We start from the raw sequence: 19,078 nt of genomic DNA on the forward strand, positions 1-19,078 counted from the left end.
CCCCTTCATCCAGCCCCACCGCTGATCCAGCAGCTCCGGCTCTCCGGCCCTCAGACTCCTGGTTCCAATTCAGCTGTTGATCTGGCTCATCTTCCCTGGGAGCTCAGACTTACCTGCCGGTACTCAGCCAAGGCTGCTGTGGGAGACAAATACTGAGGTAGATTTTCCTCTCCTGGCTTTTCTTTCTGGGTTTCCTGGTTTGGATTTCTTTTAAGAGGTTTGTTTCATGTGATAGATGGGGAAGAGATCAGGAGACTTTAGAACTGTGACTGTCTTCTCTCCGCCATCTTGGCCGGACCAGTGCATGTGATTTTGATTGCATTATGATCTGAGAAAGATGTATTCACTATTTCTGCCTCTCTGCATTTGATTATTAGCTTTTATGCCTTAGTACATGATCAATTTTTGTGTAAGTGCCATACAGTGAAGAAAAACGAGTATATTCCTTTCTATCCCTATTCAGTTTTCTCAAAAGGTCTATCATGCCTAGGTTTTCTAATAATATACTTACCTCCTTAACTTTATTCTTGTTTATTTTGTGGTTAGATTTATCTAAATCTGAGAGTAGGAGGTTGAGGTCTCCCACCAATAGAGTTTTGCTGCCTACATTTTCCTGTAACTCCTTCAACTTCTCCTCTAAGAATCAGGATGCTATATCACTTGGTGCATACATATTTAATATTGAAATTGCTTCATTGCCTATGGAACCTTTTAGGAGGATATAGTTTCCTTCCTTATGTCTTTTAATGAGATCTATTTTGTAGCTACTTTGTCTGAGATAAGGATTGCTATGCTTGCTTTTTTCACTTCAGGAGAAACAAAATATATTTTGCTCTAACTTTAAACCTTTACTCCATATAAATGAGTTTCTTGTCAGCAGAATATTGTAGGATTCTGGTTTTTAATCCACTCTGCTATTCACTTACATTTTATGGGAGATCTCATCCCATTCACATTCAAAGTTATAATTACTAACTCTTTATTGCCCTTCATGCTATCTTCCCTCTGTGTGTATGTTTCCCCTTTTTCCCTTTATCCATATTCCCCAGTATTTTGCTTCTGGATACCACAACCTTCAGTGTGTTTGCCCTCCTATATCAATGCCCCTCCCCTTTCTTTCCCTTTTTTTCTTACCTTTTTTCTGGCAGTTCCTCTTTTCTTCCCCCTCCCCCTTTCCCCTTTTAGTACTTGAAAGGTAAGATAAGTTTCTTAACTTAACTGAGTATGTGTATGTTAACTTTAAGCCAAATCTGATGAGAGTAATATTCAGGTGGTTCTCACCTCTTCCCTTCTTCCCTGCTATTGCAGTAGGTCTTTTGTACCTCTTTATGTAATGTGATTTACCCTATTCAATCTCCTCCATCCTTCCATCTCTCCTTTTTAAGGAGATATTGTTTTTAAATCATTCAATCAGAGTCATGGTCAGGTCATAGGTGTCCATTATTTCTGGCTAAGTATATTCTCTCTAATAGAGTTACAATTCTCAAGAGTTCTGACAGTCTTTCTCCCAGGAGGGGATACAACCAGTTTCAGCTTATTGGATAGCAGTTTTTTTTTCTTTACCCTTTTTTTTAATGCTTTTCATGTGTTTCTTGAGTCTCCTGTTTGAAGTCCAAATTTTCTATTTAGCTCTGGTCTTTTCATCAGGAAAAGTTGGAAGTCTCTTATTTTGTTAATGTCCATCTTTTACCCTGGATGAGAAGGCTGTTTTGCTTGATAGTGAATTCTTGACTGTGTCCCAAGATTCCCTTGCTCTTCAGAATATCACATTCCAGGTCCTTTGATCCCTTAATGTTGAAACATCTAGGTGCTGTGTAATTCTTACTGTGTTTCCTTGGTATCTAAATTGTTTCTTTCTGGTTGCTTGCAGGATATTCTATTTTTTCTGATAGTTCTGGAATTTGGCCACAATATTACTTGGTGTTTACATTTTGGGATCCTTTTCTGGAGGGTATTAATGTATTCTTTCAATAACTATTTTGCATTCTGGTTCCATAATGTCAGGGCAACTTGCCATCACTAAATCCTGTAATATTATGTCCAGACTTTTTTTTCTCTTCAATATTTTCAGGGAGCCCAATGATTCTTAAGTTGATTCTTCTAGATCTATTCTTGAGGTCAATGGTTTTACTGCTGAGGCATTTTACACTTTCTTCTATTTTTTTTTATTTTTTGGTTTTGTTTAACAGATGCTTGTTGTCTCCTGAAGTCATTAGTTTCTACAGACTCCAATCTTTTTTTTAGAGAGCAGTTTTCTTCATTTACTTTTTTCAACTTGTTTTTAAATTGATCCATTCTGTTTTTGAAAGAGTATTCCATTTGCCGAATTGAAGTTTTGATATAATTATTTTCTTTTTGCATTTGTCCAATTGTATTTTCCAAGGACTTGTTTTCTTGTTACACAGTATTAATTTTCACTTGGGTGTCTTTTCCCACATTTTCCAAATGATTTTTTAAGTACTTCCTATTTTTTTCAATTAAGTCTTTCTTGGCTGGAGACCAAACCTTATTCTTCTCAAACCTTCTAGAACTCCCTGAGTTAGGATCTTTACTTTCCAGGTAGTTTTCTATGGACCTCCCTTTCTGATGGCCTTTCTTCAAATTCATAAGATTTTGTGTTGAGGAGAGGGTGGTTCACTGAGATTTGGTATTGAGATCCTTGCTTTGCTCACTTGACTTAGTAACTCCAAGTGGGCCAGCCATTAGGGAATGCTGCTTACTTTCTCTGGAGTGCCTGTGACCTTGATTTGAAGCCCTCTCCCTAGGCTTGGAAGGAGGTGCTACTGATACTTTTTTCCTTGAACAATGTGGGGTATGCCCTGAGGTGAGAATATAAATCTCCCTATTTAGCTGAGTGAGCTCTATTGCCCATGCCTGAGCTTGGGGGGTAGGGGGAGGAGCTGTTACCGTGTTTGTTATGGGAAGACAAGTCAGCTGAAATGAAAGTATGGAGTCCACAGTCCTCCTGACCAGATGAGCTGAGCATATAGATGTCCAGCTGCTCTCTGTATCTCTCTGTCCCAGAACTTGCCCTCCAGCCCTGCTGGAGCACCTCAGACTGATGCTCCCACAAAGCCTCTGCAGCTAATCTTGATTAGTCTGCCTCTCACCCCATCCCTACTGGTCACTCTTCTCAGCCCCTGGCTCACCCACGATCCCAGAAACAGACCTTGCTGACAGATGCTCTTCTCCTAGCAGTTTTTTCTGAGTTATTTTGATAGAATTTCTGTTAAGAGGTTTGTTTCTTATCATATATGAGGGACGACCTTATTATATATAAAGGAGACCTTAGCACAGTGCCTGACCATCCTGGCCAGAAGCTGATTGATTTTATTTTTTGAAGAGTTACATTCTTTTTCCAGTTTGTTGTTTTTACTTTTAAAGGAATTGATTTCTTTGGTCAAGTTCTCATAATTTTCCTGCATGCTCTCATTTCTTTTTTCCATTTTTTTCTTCCTCTCTTCTTTGGTTTTTAAATTATTTTTTAAACTCTTCTATGAGCTTTTAATTTGATTCCAATCCAAAGACTCTTTGAGATTTCCCATTTAAATAATTTTTCACTGCTTTCTTCTTCTAAAGTGGCATTTTTCTTATCTTTATATATCATCTTTATATAAAGTAGCTTTCTATGGTTAGTGCTTTTTTAGCTTTTATGTTCATTTGGATTGAGCTCTGCTTCTGGAGTATAGGGAGTATAGATCCAAGCATTTTATGCTGGGACTGGAATCTGATCCCTGGTTTATCATTGGCCAAGCTATTGCCTATGTAGCCCAGTTGTCTTTGCAGAGATTTATTTTCTGCTAAATGTCCAGGTTCTGCCTTTGCAGTGGCATGTTTTCTACACAGTTCTGTCTTTTACCCATGTTCCCCGGGTTCACACTTTGCTTGGTTTTGGGACCTTCCCTGCAGATTTGTTATCTACCTACTCAGACCAATGCTGTTGTCAAATAGTCTGGATTAAGATTATTCTGTAGCTAAAAGTCTCCAACTGGCTTTCTAGCTCTCATTCCTAGATGAGCTGTACTTCCTCTTTTCCCCCAAAGAGATAAATCTTCATTGAAGTTCCACCACAATCTCTATAATTGAAAATTTGTTTCACCTTTGCTTTTTTGGTGGAATCTGCAAATTTATTGTCTGTACAGAGACTTCATTTAGCATTTTGTAGGGAAAATTCCTAGATGAAATTTTAACATAGAAAAACAAAATCATATCAATATATTAAAAATAATTCTTTGGCATGAGTTATTGGCTTCAGAAATGAAAACTCTAAAATCTACCCCCTTTTATTTGGCAAATATAATGCATTATCCAAAACAGAGAGTAGCAGAGGAGAGAAACAGAACTGTGGAATATTATCACATAAATTTTCTGCAACAATGTAATTATGTAACTTCAGACAATATAAAATACTTAGTAGTTTACCTGCCAAGGCAGACAGAAACTCTGAAAGCAACTATAAAACACTATACAAATAAAATAAGATTTAAATAACTGGGCAAATATTTACTGCTTATAGATAGTCCAAGCATATAATAAAAAGACAATTCTACCTAAATTAAACTACTTAGTGCCTTACCAATCAAACTTCTAACAAATTACTTTAATGAGCTAGAAAAAACTGCAACTAAATTCCTATGGAGAAACAAAAAGTCAAAAATGAAAACTCAATAATGAAAAAAGTACAAAAGAAGGTGGATTAGCCTTATAAGGTCTAAAATTATATTATAAAACATCTGTCATCAAAACTGTCAGGTACTGGCTAAGAAATAGAGTGGTGGATCAGTGGAATAGACTAGGTACCAAAGAGACAGCAGGAAATGATTGTGGTAATCTGTTGTTTGATAAACCCAAAGTGCCCAGTTTTTTTTGGATAAGAACTCTCTTTGATAAAAAAAAAATTGTTGGGAAAATTAGAAGTTAGTATGGCAGAAACTTCAATTAAACGAACATCTCACACCCTTTACCAAGATAAAATCAAAATCGGTACAGGATTTAGACATAAAAGACAATATTATAAGTAAACTAGGAGAACAAGGAATAGTTTTACTATCAGATCTATGGAAAGGGAAGCAGTTTAAAAGCAAGGAAGGGATGGAGATCATCATTAAAAACAAACTGGATAACTTTGATTATATTAAATTTAAAAACTTTTGCACAGAAAATAACAACTGTAGCCAAGATCAAAAGAAATGCAATAAATTGGGGAAAAAAATTTACAACTAGTGTTTCTGACAAAGAACTCACTTCTAAAATACATATAGGGAATTGAGTTAAATTTATAAAAAAAACAAGCCGTTCTCCAGTTGACAAATTGTTAAAAGATATCCAAAGACAATTTGCAGATGAGGAAATCAAAGCTATCCATAGTGAAATGAAAAATTGCTCTAAATCATTACTGATTAGAGAAATGCAAATTAATGCACTGTGAGGTACCACTTCAAATTTCTCAGCTTGGCCAATATGATCAGATAGGATGATGATCAATATTGGAAGGAATGTGGGAAATCTGAGACACCAATGCATTGTTGGTGGATCTGTAAACTGATCCAACCTTTCTGGAGTGCAATTTGGAATTTTGTCCAAAGGGCAATACAAATGTTCATACCCTTAATACCACTATTGGGTATATACCCTGAAGAGATTATGAAAAACGGTAAAAACACTACTTGTACAAAAATATTTATAGCAGTCCTGTTTGTAGTGGCAAAAAATTGGAAATTAAGTGAATGTCCTTCAATTGGGGAATAGCTGAACAAATTGTGGCATATGTATATTATGAAACACTGTTATTCTATTAGAAACTAGGAGGGATAGGATTTCAGAGAAGCCTGGAAAGACTTGCATGAATTTATGCTGAGCAAGATGAGTAGAAGCACATTGTATACCTTAATAGCAACATGGGAGTGATAAACTTAATGGACTTTCTCATTCCATCAGTGTAATAATCAGAGATAATTTTAAGGTATCTGTGATGGAGAGTACCATTTGTATCCAGAGAAAGAACTGTGGAGTTTAAACAAAGACCAAAGATTATTACCTTCAATTCAAAAAAAAAGTTGCCTTATGTACTATTTTGCTATCTCTAATATTTTATTTTTTCCACAAGAATATGTTTTTTTTTTTCTTCTCAACACATTTAACTTTGATCAATGCATAGCATGGAAACAATGCAAAGATTGTCTTTTGTGGAGGAGGGAGGGGGGAGGGAAAGGAAGGTAGGAGGAAAAGTGTAAAGTTCAAAACAATACCCCAAAAATGAATGCTAGCAACTACTATTGTACACAATGGGAAAACAAGAAAAGTTTATATAATAAAAATGCAATTATAAAACTTTAACAATCCATAAAAATTATTCACTATAGTAAATTTAAATTTTGGTATTAAGGATGTAATGGTTCAACATTAAGGCATCAATTAGTATCTTATTAATGCCAAACAACAGCAAATAATATATATAAATATATGTGGTAAAATTAATTTAAAGTTATTTTCTTAATATGATCAAAAGTATTTAATCAAAACCAAGTGAAATTTCTGTTATATAATATAGAGGAACTGGAAGCCATCCCAAAAAGAAGAAGGGTTAAACAATATTCCTCCATTACTATTGATAAAAATTTTAAATACTGAACAGTTAGAAAAGAAAAAATAATTGGATTAAGCAGAGAGAAAGCAAATCATATACACAGATAGTGCTATGGATTGCTTGGAAAAACAGTGAATAAAATAAAAAAATTAATCAAGAAAGTTAATAGCTTTAGCAATGCAGCAAGATATTCAAGAAAATACTTGGTATTTCTACATATTTCCAGGAAGAAAAGAAGAATTTCCATTAAAGTCTCCTAAAACATTAATAAAATTTCTGAGAATTCACCTATTAAGACATAAAAGACTTCTATAAAAATGCAATATTTATTGAAATCAGGAAAAGCTAAGAATTGTAATTGAATATGGATTAAATATTTATGCTTGGACTGTGCCAATATAATAAAAATCATGATTTATCTATAGATACAGATTTGGTAATATATCAGTCAATTCCTCAAGGAAAATACAGGCAAAATAATAATAAAATTAACATACAGCATATCAATGAAATTAATGGGAAAAGAAAAATCATTGGAAATCAGTTATATAATAAAGGGATAATTATCAAAGCTACCTGTACTAAGGGCAGCTAGGTGACTCAATGGAAAGAGAAGTAAGATTGGACCAAGAAAAATCATCTTCATGAGTTCAAATTGAGCCTAAGAAATTTACTAGCTATTTGATCCCAGACAAGACACTTAACCCTGTTTGACTGTTTCCTCATACTTCAAATGAGCTAGAGAAGGAAATGGCAAAGCATTCCAACATCTTTGACAAGAAAATCCCAAAATGGTGTCAGGGTGAATCAGGCATAATTGAAATGACTCAACACATGATCCTGGTACTGAAACTATGGAAAGATCAAATCAATGGAAGTGACTTTATGAGCAGTTAATACCTTTAGTTATACCATAAACACAGATCCTTTTGGGCATAAACCTTTAATTGATTAATTATTGCAAAAATCACAAAGCAATTTGGAAGAAAATAAGTTTAGACAAGTACTTTATATCATATATCATAATAGACCAGATTTAGAGCTTAGTAAGGACCATTAAAGAGATCCTATATTCCAACTACTCAGATGAGAAAACTGAGGTCCCAAAGAATAACAGTCATGTAGATAGGAATTAGCAGAACTCTAGATGTTAGACCCATAGGGATGCTACTTCTCTTTTAACAGCCTTCCCAGTAAAAAAATTTGGAATAGATAAGTGATTAAAATCAAGTCACACCACAAAACAAAAAGAATTAAAGATAAATAGAAGAGTCTATGTTTCACAGTGGTAAAAAGGAAAAGAATTCATAATCAAGTACAATATAGAAGAGTTTATAAAAGACTAAAACACTATTTTGATTATCTTAAATGAAATAACCTTTTACATGAGCAAGATTAATAAAACCAGGAGAATGAGAAAACATATGACTTTGGAAAAATCATCCAAACAAAGAAATCTGAATAAAAAGTTTACTTCCAAAAACCTATAGAGAATTGTCAAAATTCTAGGAGACTAAGATCCATTCCTCAATAGATATGTGATCAAAATACAGCAGTATATAGTTTTCAAAAAAAAAATAAATGCCATCTTGAAGCACTAAAAAAACTAATAATAGAGAAATGTAAATTTCAACAACTGTGGCAGCATCTCAGACCTTTTAGACTGAGTGAAGTAGACATACTAATTAAGTTTTTAAAGACTATGAATTTGTCCAAATGTCCTAAATAAAGTAATTTGAAATGATTTGGGGAAAAACTACTAAATTTTTCATACCCCTTGATACCACAAGCTTACCACTTTAAAGAACAAGCTTATTAGGAGGAAAGATTCCATATGTTCCAAAATATTCAGAACAGTATTACCTATAGAAGTAAAAGCTAAAAAAAATTTCATTGCCTAAGTTAAGCTACTGGAGAAGTGATGAGCAAATTGTGGCATATGACTTTAACAGAATATAATGCCAAAAAGAATGATAGTGTTGAAGTGTCTAGAAAAATATGGAAAAGCTTCAATTCACTTCTAAAAGAATGAAATAATCAGACTCAGGAGAACAATATACATGACGCCTGAAGAAACTTTAATGAAAATAACCCTAAAGGCAAAAAAGCAAATAATCAAATAGAATGAATACTGCTATCTCTGGAGCAGCAAAACTAAAAGCATATATCTTTCCTTTTCTGAGCAGTCAAAAAAAGTGGAAAGTTATTTCAATTGAAGTCAATCTAATGGGTGTTTTTTTTAAACTGGGTTTTTTTTTTACTGAGAAAGTAATATTAGTGAATTATTACATTAAAACAAAATGCATGTCATTTTCAGAACTTTAGCCATTGAAACATGAATACAAAAATAAGATGAAAATAGGTCACATTTTCCCCAAAATTCCAATAATTGAAAGTCAAGCATAGAAACCAGAGCAGTTACTGGACAAAAGAAATATTTCATTGAGATCCAAATGACTCACTAGACTTATTTACTCATTGGGTTTACAAAATGTAGCTTTTAAAGCAAACCATTTTGGTTATGGAAATAGAAAAAAGTTAACTGTTGGCAATTTTACAGAGAAGTGCAATAATGTTTCATTTTAAATGATTTGACCCATAGGTATGCTACTTCTCTAAATTCACATGGTTATAAAGTAACAATGTTGGACCGAATGAATAAAGTGCTGAGCCTGGAGTCAGGAAAACTCCTCTTGAGATTATATCTGATCTCAGACACCAGTACTGTGACTCTGGACAAGTCCCTTAACCCCATTTTCATCAGTTTCCTCATCTGTAAAATGATTTGATAAAAATAGCATCTTTTCTTTGCCAGAAATCTCTAAATGAGGTTAAGAAGAGTCAACTCTAACTGAAAAATGACTGAACTGAAGTGAAATTGAAAGTCAAGCTTAATGCTCTGCTGCCTATAGCACAAGGATTCAAAATGGATAAACTTATAAGTGGTATTTGGGGACTTATCTTCATAGCCACCTAGTTCTAAAAATGTCTAATGCTTGGAGAGTGAGAGAAAAAAAGACTATGATGTAGATGGTAACAAGATTATAGAGATGACAACTTTCCCTTTCTATTAATGCACATTCCTTTTCATTCTAGTGTTCCTGGACCTGGTTGAGTGTGCTACTAAGACAACTGTGGTTCAAATGTGCATTACAACAAAATCAATTCAAGCTACAAGGTCAGCAAAGTCCCATATTCTCTCACAGACTTTGCTAACTTTATAACTCTAAACTTCCTTCCCACACATAGTGTTTCAATCATTATGTTTATTATTATTATTATTATTATTATTATTATTTTAATTATTATTGTTATTATTATTAGTGAATAGAGTGTTTGGTCTGGAGTCAGGAAGAACTGACACATATTAGTGGTTTGACCATGGACAAGTCACTTGATCTATGCCTGTCAGTTTCTCTGGCCCATTCTCTAGCATTAAACTGAGGGGAGATGTAAAAATTAAACATGCCAAACTCATGATCTATTAGTATGCTTGAGTTTATCATACTGTCTCAAGAGCCAAGGCAAGTCAAAGTTTGCACACACACATACACAGAGATAGAGACAGAGACAGATATATAGACAGAGAAATTGAGAGAGAAAAGTAAAGAGGGAGAGAGAGGGAGAGAGAGAGAGAGAGAGAGAGAGAGAGAGAGAGAGAGAGAGAGAGAGAGAGAGAGAGAGAGAACTCTCTAATTTAATCACAAATACTGGTATCTCTGCTGTAGTTCATTCTTTAAGTAACTGGGATGTACCTAGGTATTAATTCCTTCAGTGACTCTCACAATAGATATTAAACAAGCCCCCTGTCAATAACTGTTATTGTTTGTTTACTCTTATATTAACCCTCAAAGCAAAAGACTGACATAAGCTCTTTACTGTATAAGGAAAAAGTCCCAAGGACAAATATTGTCTACCCTTGAGAAGTGTTCAGAAATTATTATTTTAGGGTGTTCTGTTTTTTGTTGGAAGCATGAATCAGAAAGAAGTAAGTCTTGAAACTGAACATAACAATTTGCACAAGGGATTAGAAAGGCCCAGAAATGTGAACATTAAATATAAAATTATCTCAATATAAAGTGATAGTAACTGAGATTCAACAATGGGACATTAGATCACAATGTGGGAGTTCAATTTCTTAAAATCCTGAAACTTAATGTTTCACCTTAATAGAAGCACTATTTGTCTCATGGCTTCAAAGGGAATTCCATGGAAAAGTAATATCGCCTTTTCCAGTCTTCAATCTGACAATAAAGAGAGTTCATAGTGAACTTGGCCCTATAACCTTATAAAACTTTCTCAGAAATGGAAAGGAAATGATGATAAAAGCTTCTTTTAAAGAGATTTTTTATAAAAAAAAGATGTGTCACATGACTTTTCTTTTATATCTAGGTCAAAAATTATTGGACAACAGGCTATTTTTTATTTAGTTTATCATGGACTTATGTAGTTTGAAATGTGGAGATTATTAAGATTTTCTCTGAAGGCTCAGTACACAAATTGTCATGTTCAAATAAGCTCTCTAATACTTAATTGAATCCCTCCCTAGGAGTCCCATAACTATCCTGCATTGTGGACTACCTGTAGTGAGCTGTATATTAAACTTGAAGACAATTAATAGGGATGATTGCACATCAGCATAAAAGCAACATGAAGTGTATATCTTCAGGTAAACTAGAAAGAGGAGGTTACTGGCATGCTGATTGCTGTAGTGCCAAAGCTCAGTTTATGGATATTGAAAAGAATTTTGCAACAGCTGTTAAAATCCACATCAGACTTATGGAGAATTATAAAGGATTCTAAAATGAATTAATATGTACCTTGTTGGTATAATTAAAAATAAAACTATCATTTTAAAAACTGTTTCATGCAAGAGACAAGTAATAATATAGAGTCAACTTGATGGACAGAATAAAATATTATACTTGAGGCTAGAAAGACTTGGGTAAAAATGTGCCTCAGATGATTAGTTGCTTGTGTGATCATTACAAAACATTCATTTAACTTATTAAAGTCTCAATTTTATTATCTTCAAAATGATGATAAGAATATCACCAACTTTATATAGGGCTAGCATGGAAATATGAGGTAATATACACAAAACATTACAAATTTCAAAGCACTATATAAATATGAAACTACAATAAATGTTATAATATGCTATAGATTCATAATGGATTATCTCTTGCTCCAGTGTGATAAAATAATTCAGACACTTAAAAATTCCCTAGCTATGTGACTTGGGCAAGTCACTTAACCCCATTGCCTTCAATAAATAAAAAAATAAATAAAATAAAAATAAATGGGGTAACATATATCTATCTATATCTATATCTATCTATCTATACATACACACACACACACACACACACACACACATATATATATATATATATATGCTTATGCTATTCCTACTGGAAGAGCAAGAAAGCAATATATGGTACAACAAATGAGAAAAACTATCATACTTTAGAATAAGACATGTTGTCCATTAAAGTAGCCAAACATGAGTTCACATGAAATGTACATAAGACATGGAAGCATTTTTTATATATAAGTACTACTTTATGGGAACAGATATTATTAATTATAGGCAAGGATTTAATACAATTCTAAATGATATTCTGACCTCCAAATCATGTGATAAAGAATTGTCAACCAATCTCTCATTTTTCTGTCTGTCTCTTTTCATCTTTCTCTCAAATATAGCACACGCAGAGAAACACATACAAATCTGTTCTCGCTAAGTCTAAAGTAGCTCAAATAAGATGAAATCTTGGTGCTACTAAAAATAAGAAAAGGACAAATTTAAACTACCTCAGGTCATTAAAAACCTTTATTTAGTATGAATCATGAGAAATTATACCTTATCATGAAATAGGTGAAAAGGAAAACAGAACCAAGGTGTCAACTGACCTTGAAAAGTTATACTTGGCCTAAAATTCCAAACAGTGATGATCTGGCTAGCAGAGCAATTTTACCAAAACAAGGTGAAGATTGGACATGGATTTTCATTAATATATAGACAATTTCATGTAATGAAACTCCCTCTACCAGAGCAAGTCAGCCCTTTCTTTGCAACTTCTATTCCTATAAAGTCACCTAGAGCATAGATATTAAGTGATTTGCCTAAAGACACAGAGTATATGTGTGAAAGGTGGGACAAGAACCCTAGTGTTCCTAGTTCCAATGTCAACTCCCAACCTGCTACACTATTCTTCTCTGTCAAAACAAATTAAAAGAAAAATCTCTGACATCTATTATAATCAGTATGAATATATACAGTATTTTGCAAAAAGTGTATCAGAATCAATTCACAATAGAATATGTGATAGCCCTTATCATGGTAAGAACCATAGGAGAAAAGATGAAACAATCTAGCTATGCTCATAAAGACAGCTGTCACACCATAATGTTAACAGTTACTTGAAATAACTATTAAAGATCTGTGTGAAAATAATGAAAGATTAAATCAGTTGCTAGATGTCAGGTAGAGGAGAAAGCTTAAATGCAGGATTATGCTTTATTGTGCAATTAGAAGTCATGGAATGAATACTAGGCATGAATTCCAGAAAAAATCAAATTAGAAATTATTATATTATTTGTTATAATTCTTATAATTATATATGCAATGTTTTCATATTTAATCATATCTTATGATAGAAAATTGAAGGCAAAGATCAAATGCATTTAATCAATTAATATAAAAAGTTTTAAATACTTCAGAGATGCACAGGAATTGTTAGTAAGGCCCTTTATTAGCTTCATCTCAGATTCAGGCTCATTTCTCCTTTTTTTCATCTGTATTTTTATTTCCCACATAGTACTAAGTTTGTAAACATACTCTTGTTCTGGGACATAAGAGCCTCAGAAGTCATAAGAGACCAGAGTGAGGCCTCAGGGAATGTAAGAGTAGTGTTTTCAAAATATTAGCTTTAGGGTAAACTGGACTTTATCCCTAGACATGTCCACTGGAAGTAGATTTAAGGATGATGCCAGTGGGTAGTAGCTATGATGGAATGATACATCTTTCAATAGAGTGGAAGGGTCCAATACCATTAGGAAGGATCTGGTAAGTAGATACTCCAAAGAAATAAAATAAACAAAATTTCTTACTTTTCTGCTATCACTTCAGCACAGAAAGCAAAGTGACTCAAACAAAGAGAAAAAATAGGCAACAGACTAGACCAACCTTAAAAAAAAACTTCCAAAATGATGGCCATATGATGGCAACATTGTTTGAACTTCTGGGCAGTCAGCTGTCCAGTCATCAATACTTCTTCATAATTGGCCTCTTCTGGCTTTGTAGTACAATAATTTGCATATAATTTGTTGGTGGTGAGTGAGAATCCAAAGAAGTAACGGTCATAGTGTCTGGTCACTGTCACTTCTGGTACAATGCTCATATCAGCAGCATTAGCCTCTAGTTTCTTTAGAAACAAATATTCCAAAATGGAATTAAATTAAAATTCAATTAAAAATTGAAGCCTCCCACCATAACCAGTTCCTTCCTGCAGTGGTTGTTCCAGATCAATTTGTTTCTATATGCCATGGGCCTTCTGTCTCTAGTCATAGGAGTCAGACATGAAGGAAAGCTTTCTCCCAACCTCTCACTGTTAAGGCCTCTGAGTGGATTTTGTCCACTAAGGCCTGCTGAATTGATAGGATCTCAGATCAGCATGACATCCCCAACTTTAGTGGTTCAGGGTTCAAACTATCAGCAGCTCTGTGGACAATTAAGATGTATAGAATCATAAAGAGAAAAATCCTCAAAGGAAATGTCACATTGTCACCCTGTGTGACCTGGTACCATGCCTTGAGGGAAGTTGGGCATCTTACTATAGTTAAGGGCCTGAAATTGGGTCAATCTATTTACCAGCTTCCCCCCTGATTCAGAACTGTATATCTCTATTTTTTGTGACTGGTATTTAGTAAGTGTCAAAAGTCACTCTGCTATTTTATTATAATTTTCATACATGAATCCCTTCCCATGGCTTCTTGATGGTACCTTGATTAACTCTACCTCTATCTATCCCCCTCCCCCTCTGCTTCACTGAGCTCTTAAGATCCTTTATTTAAAACAGAGAAAGTATTATATTCTTACTAACAAAAAATGACAATACCAATAACTCCTTCAAACATAAACCAATTTCATGTTTTTGGATTTCATATTAGACAATCATATCTTTTTTGGTTAAAAAAGCCTCAAATCTTAGGAAATGCATGAAAAAATAGTATATTAATTGAGAAGAAAATGAATGTCAAAATGGCCCATAATATTAAGAGCAACTTATTATCAATTAGTAGTTATTGAATAAAGTGCTAAAAGCACCATAACACATACACACAAACACACACACACATATATATATATATATATGTGTGTGTGTGTGTGTGTATGTATACATACATATATATATATATGTTCCCCTTTTATTGATAACTACAAAGTCTTGGACTGAGTTTTACATTCATATTATTTTCCATAAGCCATAGATATATAAAACAGAATCTCATGTGGTGAGAACTCTAAAGCAGAGGTACCAATCACATGCCTGGCAGGTCACATGTTGCCTATAATACTCCCAAGAGCAGCCAAAACTAGATTAAAATGTACATGGGAAATATTTGGCAAAATAAATAAAATTGCAATAAAACATAGATAATATTAATATGTGGTTTTCCAAGTCAATGTGCATCCTGCAGTATTCAATGGATTAGTAGTCCCTATTTCTATTTGAGTTGGCTCTAAAGTATTTGATGATCACATGGAAAAATCTACTCATTTTAAGGATTATCACCAACACAATAGCATTAAGATTAATTCTTATAAAATGTATTATTTACCTAGACAAGTCTACCTATCCTAAATTCATTATCATTTCTCCTAAATAGAGCTAAATTTTGTCTTTTAAATTTAAAAGAGTTTAGCCAATTTATTACCTCACTTTATGTGGAGTGCTTGAGTCTAAAACATTTAAACAGGTCTTCATCTCAAAATCTTTCTTAATTATATCAAAATATCATTTACAGGAGCGGCTAGGTGGCGAAGTGGATAAAGCACTGGCCCTGGAGTCAGGAGGACCTGGATTCAAATCTGGTCTCAAACACTTAAAAATTACCTAGCTGTGTGGCCTTGGGCAAGCCACTTAACCCCATTTGCCTTGCAAAAACCTAAAAAAAATATATCATTTAGAGTGAATAATGCAAAATCCCTAATGTACACCCAGAAATGGTAAAGACTGAAAAACTTTGAGTTTGAATCCAGATGGCACAGTAACCCAATGGATGAGAGAACTAAAATTACAAATATTTTGATCTTTCCCAGAAAAGTGATACAGGTTGTAAAGATATCAATAAAAAGGCTGTGGTCATGTTTTTTTAAGACTTACTGATGTTCTTAAATCAAAATAATTTAATGCTTTGTACCACCTAGCTGCCACTAGCTAGCATTTATTAAAAACTAAGAAAGATTTAGCATTGTGGATCTAATTATTCATCAAAAGCTTGGTATCTTTCATGGACTGATTGATAAAAAATATCCATTCTACTAACAGAGAAGTAAAAATATCTTAGACAAGGCAACCATTAAATTCATTGGAATTGGGTCATTATTAAAGACCAATAATTGCCCACAATTATCCAGAAATGCCATTAATTCATAAAAAAATTCAGAACAATTATGCATAGTTCTGTCATCCCAAATATGCATAATTTCCAAGTCAAATAGAATGGAAAGTTTGAGAATATACATACCCAGCATAAGACACAAACAACATATGGGAACAGGAAGAGATTCATTTAATCTCTGAGGTTATATCTATTTCTGAAGTTAGTCTAAGGATGTTTTCAGTGAGTTTACAATGAACTTATAATCTATATTTATTTTCAACTATAAAAAGTAGTTATTTTATCTATTTTTGCAATGATTAATAAACATTAACTCTAAGGAAATTATAGCAGGATAGCTACTTGTCCCTGTGCTATTTTTTTTAATCTAAATCCTATCAGGAAAAAATGGTAATTAAAGGATCATAAGAGCAAGATTTAAATCTGAAACAAACCCTTGAGATCATCAAGTTCCAAAACATCATTTTATAGATGAGAAAACTGAGGGCATGAGAGACTAAGTGACTTGTCCAGATTCATAAATCAATAAGTAACTAAAGCAGATTTTTGATACAGGTGATCCTGGTTCCAATTCCAGGACTCTATTCATTGAACAGGAGGATACAATAAGAATCAAAGCTCAATTTGGAAGCATTTTTCAAATACCTACTATTTGCAGGATCCTAGAATCACAAAAAAGCAACTAAGTAATGGAACAGATAGAGTGCTCAGGTTGGAGGAAAAAAGAGTCATCATTTTGAATTCAAATATGACCTCAGACTCTGACTACCTGAGTGACTCTGGGAAAGTCATTTATCCCTGTTTGTCTCAGTTTTCTCATCTGTAAAATGAGCTGAAGTAGGAAATGGCAAACCATTCTAATATCTTTTCCAAGAAAACTCCAAATGGAATCATGAAGAGTAAGATATTACTGAATGAATAACATACATGTGTGCACACATAAACACACAAAACACATACACACACAACTGCATTACTTTTTGTCCTCAAAAGATTTAATTTCCTGTGAAGATAAACAACATGTACACTAAAAAGGAGAATGGGAAACTGTACTTTGAAAAACACTCACTTTGAAGTTATACATAAATAGGCATTAATGAATCAATATACAGTGAGGAGTACAAATTAACTGCTATTATTGTGAAGAAAAGTGAAAAAGAACAAGTGGAAAGGGATGGAGATTTAGGGAAATGGACTGAATAAATGTTATTACACTCAATATGACTATCCAAAAAGTTTGTATTAATATTGAATGCTTCTACTAAAACACACACACACACACACACACACACACACACACATATATACACATGTATGTTGCCTAGCTATAGATAGTTGATTTTTCTTTATTTTTTTATTCTTCATTTTTATTCTTATATTTTTTTCTTTATTATATCATTCTTTATTATCAATAGTCCTAAGCATAGAGCAGCGAGTGCCCTCCAAATATTTTGAGAACATATCTCATCACTTAAACATTTTGAGCACATATTTAACATATTTAGCATATATTATGACATAACCAATTGGAAGACCAATTAGAAAGCTACTACAATAGTCTAAGTGATAAGCAACAAGCAACTGAAATAAATCAATGTTTGGGTAAGAGAAGAAACCTTGTAGTAGAGATGGAGAAGTATAATCTAGAAAATTTGGTAGATGATTGCATATGTAAATGTGGAGTGAAGGAAAATGAGTAGTCAAAGATGACACCATGACTGTGAAAATACAGATGACTAGAAGGATTATGGTACCTTTGAACTGTTGTTGGTGTTCAGTTGTGTTGGATCCATTTGGGGTTTTCTTGGCTAAGACATTGGATTTTGTCATTTCCTTCTCCAACTCATTTAAAAGATGAGGAAACGGAGGCAAATAGGGAAAAGTGACTTGATTAGGATCAAACAGAGTCTGAGTCCAGTTTGGACCTCAGAAAAATGAGTCTTACTGATTTCCAGCTCCATGTATTATGCACTGTTCCACCTTGCTGCCCCACCCCAAGGTGTTCTTGAAATTAAGAGAGAAATTTGAAAGATGGGAGAATTTAAAGAAAAAAGATAATTTATGATATATGCAAATCAGATCATGATTTACTAATGCCTGCTCATCCAGGGTGAATCACTGTGCCCAAATCAAAATTAAAAAGGGCAGGGGCCAAATCAAAGTCACCAGTGCTTACAGAACTTACCCTCTGAGTGGTTATGTTGGGACTGCAAAATTATCTGGAAGGAAGGAGGTGGGGGCTAAATTTTCCCACTGACACCATTTCATATATTATACATGTATGTATGTATATATATATATATATATATATATGTTCACATAAATATATAAATTTAAACATATATTTTTATATGTATACATCATCTATCTACATATATATATATATACTTCTCTAAGAATATAATTAGCCTAATTTTTTATATTCTATTCTATTACTAATAATACTACTCTGTGAGTCTTAGTTTAAGTTACAAATGTTCTGAAAGACATTTTTCTCAGAAGCAAAGATACTGGAAACTTTCTCTGCAAAAAGGAGGTTAAGTGGAGACATATTAGTAAATAGTATATAAGTGTGACTGTAGTGAAAACAAACCTCACAATCAGCTTAAAGAGATGGATGCAAGGTCTTTCTCCCCACCTACTGATCACACAGATCTCTGTCTAGGACCTTAACTTTAAAAATCCTTGGTAACAGAGGCTTGGCTTAGGGGTCAAGGTCACTATGTAGATTAATAAATTTGTTCCTTTCAATCAAAAAATATCTAGGTAATAAACATTTGTGAATCATCCACTACTGCCAGACATTGTACTAAGCTTTAGGGATAGAAATAAGGAAGAACACAAAAATAGCACTTGATCTCA

General features: G+C 33.5%; 1 pseudogene; it reads right to left on the reverse strand.

Moving 5' to 3' along the window:
- Nucleotides 1-13,779: 13,779 nt before the first annotated feature.
- On the reverse strand, nucleotides 13,780-18,009 carry LOC141505256 (purine nucleoside phosphorylase pseudogene; annotated as a pseudogene).
- Between the last annotated feature and the right edge of the window lie 1,069 nt (nucleotides 18,010-19,078).

This window comes from Macrotis lagotis, chromosome 1, assembly GCF_037893015.1.
Source record: "Macrotis lagotis isolate mMagLag1 chromosome 1, bilby.v1.9.chrom.fasta, whole genome shotgun sequence".
NCBI lineage: Eukaryota > Metazoa > Chordata > Mammalia > Peramelemorphia > Peramelidae > Macrotis > Macrotis lagotis.